This window comes from Cydia splendana, chromosome 24 (assembly GCF_910591565.1).
Source record: "Cydia splendana chromosome 24, ilCydSple1.2, whole genome shotgun sequence".
In the NCBI taxonomy this organism is placed as follows: Eukaryota; Metazoa; Arthropoda; class Insecta; order Lepidoptera; family Tortricidae; genus Cydia; species Cydia splendana.
The window spans coordinates 2,087,112-2,096,713 of record NC_085983.1 but is presented as its reverse complement, the minus strand read 5'-3'; the positions used below and the strand labels follow the sequence as shown (position 1 = coordinate 2,096,713).

The following is a 9,602-nucleotide window of genomic DNA, read 5'->3' as shown; positions in this document are numbered from 1 at the left end:
CACGGGTGGGACGGCGACGCTGCGCGTGCGTCCTGGCGCCGCCGCTGTGTTCCACCGTGCGCGCCCGCTGCCCTATGCGCTCCGTGAGCGCGTCGACGCGGAGCTAGACTCCATGTTGAGCACCGGTATCATCGAGCCTGTTGATGCCTCCGACTGGGCCACGCCACTCGTTCCCATACGTAAGCCTGACGGCAGCTTACGCCTTTGCGCCGATTACAAGGTAACATTGAACAAAGTTTTATTGGTCGACAAATATCCCGTTCCGAGAATAGAAGATGTGTTTAGTAGCCTCAGTGGTAGTACATATTTTACAAAATTGGATCTGTCACAAGCATATTCTCAAGTATTATTAGACGAGGAATCAAAGAAATATACGGTCATTAACACGCACCGAGGGTTATTCACATATAATAGATTGGTTTTTGGCTTAGCTTCCCGTCCAGGTATTTTTCAAAGGTTGATGAGTAACCTCCTACAAGGTATTGATGACGTGGTTGTGTTCTACGATGATATTTTAATTACGGGGAGTAACTTAAAGCAACATTTAACTACGGTAAATACGGTTCTAGCTAGATTGCAGGCGCATGGTTTAAAATTAAAAAAGGAAAAATGCGTATTTTTACAAGAAAAGGTTACGTATTTGGGGTATGTTATTGACAAAAGGGGTGTAAGTGTAGACAAAGCTAAAATAAAACCGATCTTGGAAATGCCGTACCCTAGTAATGTCAGTGAACTCCGATCATTTTTAGGCATGGTTAATTTTTATGCTAAGTTCATCAAGCATCTCGGTAATTATTTGGCGCCACTTCATGCGTTGTTACAAAAACACACTAGATGGCAGTGGGGTGAACAACAGATTATAGCGTTTGATAGGGTAAAAAGTATGTTGTCAAGTGCCGAGGTGCTCGCGCATTACGACCCCGCGTTGGAGGTGGTGGTCACAAGTGACGCTAGTTCCTTCGCAGTAGGTGCCATTTTGGCTCAGCGTTACCCCGATGGCTCCGAGCGTCCTTTAGCATACGCGTCGCGCGCGCTTACCGCGGCTGAGCGCAATTATAGCCAAATTCATAAAGAGGCGTTATCAATCTATTTTGCGGTCAAACGTTTTCACCGATACTTATATGGTAGGCGTTTTTCTTTGCGAACAGATCATAAGCCCCTGGTTAGTATTTTTGGACCCAATGTAGGCGTACCGAGTATGACGGCCAGTAGATTACAAAGATGGGCTTTATGCTTGTCGGCGTACGATTTCGACATAGAATACGTCAAATCAGAGCAAAACGTGGCGGATGTCTTATCGCGACTTATCAAGGCGCATAAAGTAAGTGAAGTGGAGAATGAGAAAAGGTAGCCAGAACAAACCTATCTCCACTTTGCGTCTGACGCCTTGCTATTAGATTACAAAGTGCTAAAGGCTGAAACTAGGAAAGACCCGTTACTGTCTCGCGTAACAAGTTTTATTTTAGATGGGTGGCCAGATTCCATAGAAATAGAACAATTGAAACCGTATTTCAATCGTAGGAAGGAACTCTATTTAGAACTGGGATGCATTATGTGGGGACACCGAGTGGTCATACCGGTGGGCTGCCAAGACAAGGTTATTAGGGAACTTCATGAAACTCATATGGGAGTAGTAAAGACCAAATCATTGGCGAGAAGTTACGCCTGGTTTCCGGGCATGGATGAAGCGATTGAGCAGGCGTGCGGCGCGTGCGCCGTGTGCGCGGCGACGGCCAGTGCGCCGCCAGCACAGGCCCCGCGCGCCTGGCCCTGGCCGGAGCGCCCATGGACCAGGTTACACCTAGATTTTTTAGGACCCCTCACAGGAGTTATGTACCTAGTAATGGTAGACGCGTGTTCTAAGTGGATCGAGGTAATAAAAATGGCGAGTACCACGGCGGCCGCTGTCATCGCTAAGTTGCGAGAAATCTGGGCTAGGTTTGGTATACCTAAGCAGGTAGTATCAGATAACGGACCTCCCTTTGCTAGTCACGAATTTCAGTTTTTCATTAAAAGTAACGGCGTGGAGCATACCACCCTTCGTCCAACGGTGCGGCGGAAAGCGCTGTAAAAATATGTAAACACGTTTTGATCAAGGCACAAAAACAGAAACTCGATGCGGAAATAGCTCTGAGTAGATTCCTTTTAATTTATAGAAATACAATACATAGTTTGACGGGGGACAGTCCTGCCAACATTTTACAAGGTAGAAATTTACGCACACGTCTGGATTGTTTAAAACCGGAGAGAGGGGCGCACGCGCGCGAAGCGCAGGCGCGGCAACAACGCGCTGCTGGCGGTGTGCATCGGGGTTTCCAAGCGGGTGATATGATTTGGTACAGAAATTACAGCTCGAGGAATGCGGACAGGTGGCTCGAAGGAATTATTAAAGAAAGTTTAGGTAGCTCAGATTACGCAGTAGAAACTATTACGGGCGAAATTGTTCATCGTCATGTCGACCAAATAAAACGGCGTTCAAGAAATACTTTGTTACTTTTCCCGTGTGACGGGGCACAGTCGGGAGCCGCAGGTCCGAGCAGTCCGGGCGAGCGCGGTGGCACGAGCGGGGCCCAAATTTTACCGCCCGACCCGACTCCGAGGTATCAGCCCCCTAGAAATCGAAATCCTCCAATAAGATATGGGTTCGAGGAAGTATTTTTTTTTTAACTAGAGTAATTTCATTTTCGTTTCCGTAGTTTAAGTGATTTAAAGAGTTGTATGGAATACTTGCCATTGTAATTATTTCTTTTTTTTTTGTACTGCTAATTAGGTATATTCAGGTCTGAAATCAAGGCTAAGCCTAAAATTGTTCTACTATTAAGTATACATATAGACTTTGACATGGAACGCATCTTTAAGTGGCTCCCGCTGCCGCCGCCGGCTGGAGGCCTCCCGCGCTGCAGCTGTCACTGTCATTACACTATATATATAAACTTAGCGTCGTGCATGTAAAATGTTAATCATTACAATAAAGTAATACCTAGTTATTCAGTTAGCATTATTATTTAATGTTACATGGTGCCGAAACCGGGAAAACCATCAAAATATGGCCGAAAACAAAACAGACGTCAACATAAAGCCGCCCAAACAATTCATCATAAACACCAGTGAAGATGTAGCGAAGGCGTGGAAGCTGTGGCTCCAACAATTCGAGTGGTATGCCATTGCTACAAACCTGGAAGGGAAAAAACCAACGGTGCAAGTGGCGGTATTCATGGCATGTATCGGACCTGACGCGGTGGTTATATACAATACGTTCAATCTTACAAGTGATGAGGAGTTACAATTACAAACCATTAAAGACAAATTTACAAATCATTTCACTCCAAAGATTAATGAATCATATGAAAGGTATATATTTAATACCATAATACAAAAAGAGGGCCAACCATTTGACGAATTTCTCACAGAACTTAAAAGTAAAGTAAAAAACTGTGATTATGGTACCTTAGAAGACAGCCTCATTCGTGATAGAATTGTAGTAGGAGTAAGGAGCGACTCCCTTAGAGAGAAGTTGTTAGCTGAACAAGCCCTTACACTGCAAAAAACAATTGACCTCAGCCGCTCAGCGGAGCAAGTTAAAATGCAAGTAAAAAGTATGAAGCAGGCTCCTACTGTAGATGCGGTTACCTGGAACAATAAAAACACAAATATTAAGAAAAAAGAAGACAATATCAATATGAATAATAAGAAAAAGAGACATTTCATTGTGGTAGATGTGACACTATACATGCCCGAAGAAACTGTCCTGCTTTTAAGAAAATATGCCTGAGATGTAACCGAAGAAACCATCTTACCAAATGTTGTAAAATAAAAACGGTGGACTCACTTCTCCAGAATGATGAATATGATAGTGAAGATGGATTCATGGTGTCATCTATAGATACTGATGATGATGATGTTGGTAAAGAAGACTGGTATGAGCCATTAACCTTACCTAATGGAGTCACAGTGATGTTCAAACTTGATTCAGGCAGTCGGTGCAATGTTATTAGCCGAGAAATAATGGATAGAACAAAATCACATCTCAGTCCATCAACAACCAGATACCTGACATCCTTTTCAAAGCATAAGATGCAAGTCATAGGTGAAGCAAAACTGATGACTATTAGTAAAGGACAGCAAAACCTGATTAAATACTATGTTGTTGATGAAAAAGTGACACCAATTCTTGGAAAGAAAACATGTGAAAAGTTAAATTTAGTAAAGAGAATTGATGCTATTACAATAAATGATGACTTGTTTGAAGGAATTGGTTGCCTGAAACAATACAAATATGATATTGATTTAGTAGACAATCCAAAGTTACCTATATGCCCGGCACGTAAAATTCCCCACACCATAAGAAAAAAAGTAAAAGATGAGTTGGATAGCATGGTTAAACAGAAAATAATTAAACCTGTGACAAAGCCTACACCAGCCGTTTCACCTATGGTTGTGGTGAAGAAAAATGACAAAATAAGACTGTGCTTAGATCCCTCAGACATAAACAAAAATTTAAAAAGAAGACATTACCCACTTAATACTCTTGAAGAAATTGCTGCCAGAATTCATGGCTCGAAATGGTTCACACTGCTAGACTGCAGAAAAGGATTTTGGCAACTGCAAGTGACTCACCGCACATCAGAATATCTCACGTTTAGTACACCCTTTGGAAGATATTCTTGCTTAAGAATGCCCTTCGGCTTAGCATCAGCTCCAGAAGTCTTCCAGCAAGTTATGAGCTCACTCTTAGCGGACCTGGAAAATACACAGAAGTGTCAATGGATGATGTACTTCTACATGCTGCCAGTAAAGACGAATTAGAGAAGACTACACAAAAAGTACTGGAAAAGTTTAGAAATGCAGGTCTTAAACTTAATAAAGAAAAGTGTGTATTCAGTACACAAGAAGTCAAATTTCTGGGCCACATAGTAACTAGTGAAGGCTTAAAGCCCGACCCAGAAAAAATAGAAACCATCACAAAAATTAAGAGACCAGAAAATATAAAAGAACTGCAACGGTTTCTAGGGTTAATTACCTACTTGTCAAAATTCATAAAAAATATGGCAGATATTACTAGCCCCCTGAGACTATTATTACACAAAGATGTAGAATGGGTTTGGGATCAACCACAAGAAGAAGCGTTCACCAAATTAAAAGAGCTGCTAAAAAACCCACCTGTTCTGGGATTTTATGATCCTCAAGCACCAATTTTGCTCTCAGTTGATGCTAGTAGTTATGCCTGTGGTGGTGTAATGATCCAAAAAGAAAAACCTATTGCTTACTGTGCTAAATCTTTCACTAAAACTGAGCAGGGCTACAGTCAATTGGAAAAAGAGGCCAATGCAATCTTAGTGGCTTGTAAAAAATTTCATAACTATATCTGGGGTTGCAAGGACTTAACAATAGAATCTGATCATAAACCTTTAGAAACAATTTTCAAAAAACCACTTACCAGTGCACCACCAAGACTGCAAAGAATGTTATACCAGATTTTGCCATATAATCCCAAAGTGACATATAAAAAAGGTTCAGAGATGTATGTAGCTGATACTTTGAGTCGAGATTGTGAGAAGCTAAACTGCGAAGATGTTAACTCTGAAAACTTGCAAATATGTGCTATTGTGCCATTTTCAAAAAACCGCAGAGAAGAAATCAAACAAGAAATTGAGAATAGCAGTGAGTTGAGAAACTTGAAACAAATTATACAAGATGGCTGGCCTGAAAAAATGGGGCAATTACCAGATAACTTAAAAAAATACTGGCACTATAGAGAAACGCTCAGTGTATATAACGACCTCATTTTCAAAAACGACAGGGTACTGGTACCCATATCAATGGTATCACTAGTGATGAAACAATGCCACCTGGGTCATAAAGGTATTCAAGGCACAATACGGCTCGCCCGCGACAACGTATTTTGGCCAGGTATGACTACGGATTTAGTCAATTACACGAAATCTTGTACAACATGTGCAAAAGTACAAAAAGATAATCCAATGGAGCCTATTGTTGTACAAACAGCACCAGAACGCCCTTGGAGTCTCGTGGCAACGGATTTATTTCATTTGAAAGGCAAAGACTATATAGTGATAGCAGATGGCTACTCAGGTTTCTTTGACCTTAAGGAACTGAAAAGAGTTACCAGCCTTGACATAATTGACAATCTGAAATCTTGGTTTGCGACATTTGGAATTCCAGATATACTATTGACTGATGGTGGTAAACAATATGACTGCCAAGAGTTTAGACAATTCAGAAAGGAATGGAACTTTGAACACAGAATATCAAGTCCACACTTTCCTCGCTCCAACGGATTAGCGGAACGCTATGTTCAAGAAGCTAAAAATTTAATGAAAAAATGTATGGAAGACAATACAGATTTACAATTAGCGTTACTGCATCACAGGAACACACCCCGACTAGATCTTGGGTCACCAGCACAAAGGATGTTTAATAGAAGGACTAAAACCTTACTTCCTACAAACAGTAAACTCTTTATACCAAAAATAATTAGAAATGTCACTAAACAATTACAAAAAATTAAAGAAGAAGAAAAGACATATGCAGACAGAGGAAAAAAGGTAAATAAAAAGTTTGTTAGTAATGAAAACGTGATGCTACGAAAAGGTCATCAAAACTGGGTTCCAGCAAAAATAGTGACAGAAGAAGGTCACCGAGCCTACAAAGTAGAGACTGATGATGGTGCAATTTATAAAAGAAACTCCTGGCACCTTAAACCAACAGCTAATTACACAGAACTGGCCACAGAAGCTCCAGAGCCAGGAACAGAAGATCCAGACACTGTTGGACAGCCATTACCTACAGACCAGTCACCAGTCCCTGTAGTGCAGCCGTCACCTATATCACCAGCAAAACCCACACTAACTGTGCAGAGTCCAGAACCACAGCCGCTGGTGACAGCTCCTCAACCTAGAAGTACCCGCAGTGGGCGGATAGTGATCCAGCCTGCTAGGTATCACTGAAAAGGAAGGATGACATGGAACGCATCTTTAAGTGGCTCCCGCTGCCGCCGCCGGCTGGAGGCCTCCCGCGCTGCAGCTGTCACTGTCATTACACTATATATATAAACTTAGCGTCGTGCATGTAAAATGTTAATCATTACAATAAAGTAATACCTAGTTATTCAGTTAGCATTATTATTTAATGTTACAGACTTGTTAATTTAATTTTAAGATTATGGTGTCATTACATCTAATTGTATCATTACATGTTATTTTTGGCTGTAAGTACCGAATTAACCGCTTTTCATTAACTGTAATAAATTGTAGTATGCAATGCTATAGGAAAAAAAAAAGCATTGTTATTGTGTACTTATTAGTATAATGCTCATAAACACATGTAGGTATATTACTGTCTTTCAGCTTAGGACCATTAATATTCTTATGTAAGTTTGTTTCCTGTGTTTGATTGGCACTACAAGTTTTTTTTGTGTAAGGCAAGAACGATTTATAACTTGTATAGTGAGATAAACAAGTCGTGCGAAGGGTAGTGGTAGTACTGGTTTTAAAATGTAATAACGCGTGTACCTATTTAGGCGGACCATAATTAAATAGCTTTATTATAAACTCAATTGTTTATCGCTATATTGTTTAAAAAAAAAGTTTCTTTAAAATAACGGTGGAGGTGTTATGTATGTAGGTAGTTTGAGCAAGGGTTTGACAGCTGGCATTAAATGATCATCTACTGAACCACACCTAGTCTTTTATTTAACACATGTGAAACATTTAACGTACGAAGGATATGAAGGAGAATATCAAAATCAACCGTATTAAAGGCACTACCAAGGACCATAACCAATAGGACGAGCAATCGCCATATTGAGTAGCGTACCCCGGAAGAAAACATTATTTTTGTATTAAACTTAGATGGCGTTTGTCATTCAGCGGGCTGTAGGTTGTGTAGTGTATTCCGCAAGAGGTCGCTGCCACTAGAAGAGTTGTAGACGTTGTAGTTGTTAGGTGTAGTTGGTGTAGTTCTTAGTTTTTCTTATACGAGCGGATAGATGGCGCAATAATTTGTATACTACCGCATCATTTGCGTTTCTATGTGTGAACAGCGCATCTGTACACGTGTCAGTGTGTGAGTTAGTTGCTTTGCTTTGCAGTAAACATTCGATGTTTTAGATAAAAATGGTCTTCACTTCACAGCAAGATGTGTTATTGTTAATCGTGTAAACACTAGCAGAAGTAGTGACTGCAAATTTTATAGATTTCCAAAAGTAGTGTGGAAACAAGAACAGCGCAATAAATGGATAATTGCCGTAAAGAGAAAAAAGTAAGTCACCTAACCTAACCTCTAAAATCATATTACCTTCCTTAAATACGCAATCATTTGATTTATGTTATAATCGTATGAAGTTTTAACGGTGAATTATTTTGTTACAGTCCCGATGGATCTCTATGGCACCCAATTTGCAGTGCTCACTTTATCGGTGGTAGAAAGGCTGATGAACAAGTCAGTCCCAGTTATGTTCCAAGGATATTTCCCCCGCAGTAAAAAACAAAACGGATTGACGAAAATGCGGCAATATCGAGGTTTCAACGTTATATGGAACGAAGAAACGCGAAAAAAATAGAAGCAGTTAATGCTATTAATACAACTAATACAAGTGACTTTGAATTGCTGGAAAACAGTGTCAAGAATATTCTGCTCGTATGTTGAAGAAATAGCAGCTGGTACATCAAATTAGGTTTTTTGGCCAGACAAAAATGTTGTGCAGCAGACAATGCCAGAATGCTTCCGTCCGGAGTATAGTAACACTAGTCATTATTGATTGTACAGAGTTTCCTATAGAAGTACCATCAAGTGTTGATAATCGTGTGTATTGCTACTCACTCTATAAAAAGTGCTTATTAGTATTACTCCAGGAGGCTTCATTTCGTTCAAGTCAAAAGTAAGTGGTGAAAGAAAAAGTGTCTCCCAAATAACGGTAGTCAGGATTAGTCGACTACTTAGAAAATGGGGATATTGTATTGGCTGATAAGGGATTTCCGGCAATAAAGAAGGTAATTGATGAAAGTGGAAAAGAAAGTGCTATTATTATGCCACATTTTCTCCAGAATAAAGGTGAATTTACAAGGGAAGAGACCGATGCAACTTATAAAATAGCTCGAGTCAGAATTCATGCCGAAAGAATAATGCAGCACTTAAAAATTTTATCAGATACTACATAAAATACCTGTAAATTTATTTTATCATATTGATGATATATTACATGTTTGTTGTGTACTGGTAAACCTGCAACCACCTATATTTTCAAACAAATAAAACAACAGTTATTTTTTACAATATTTACATTATTAGGTCATGACCTATGAAATTGGCGTTTTGTAGGGAGAATTTCAACGAAACACGAATTTCCATACAATTAATTTTGCGGATATTTTTTTGATGGCTAATTCAAACCAAACAAAATTTTTCCAGTAATTTTTGACACCTTTAAGGTATGTTTTCAATATCTCCATTTCTTGAAAATTGGTACCATTAGAAAAATATAAGTAATTTTAATACTCGAACCGACAGCACATGAAAAGACCTATTTTCAAGGCTTAATTCTGAACACTTAACAATAAAAAATAACAATTAATTGTATGTAA

The 9,602-nt window shown here is 39.7% G+C and overlaps 1 pseudogene; it reads left to right on the top strand.

Annotated features, from left to right (window-relative positions):
- Positions 1-3,046: 3,046 nt before the first annotated feature.
- Positions 3,047-9,144, top strand: LOC134802086 (uncharacterized; annotated as a pseudogene).
- Positions 9,145-9,602: the final 458 nt, after the last annotated feature.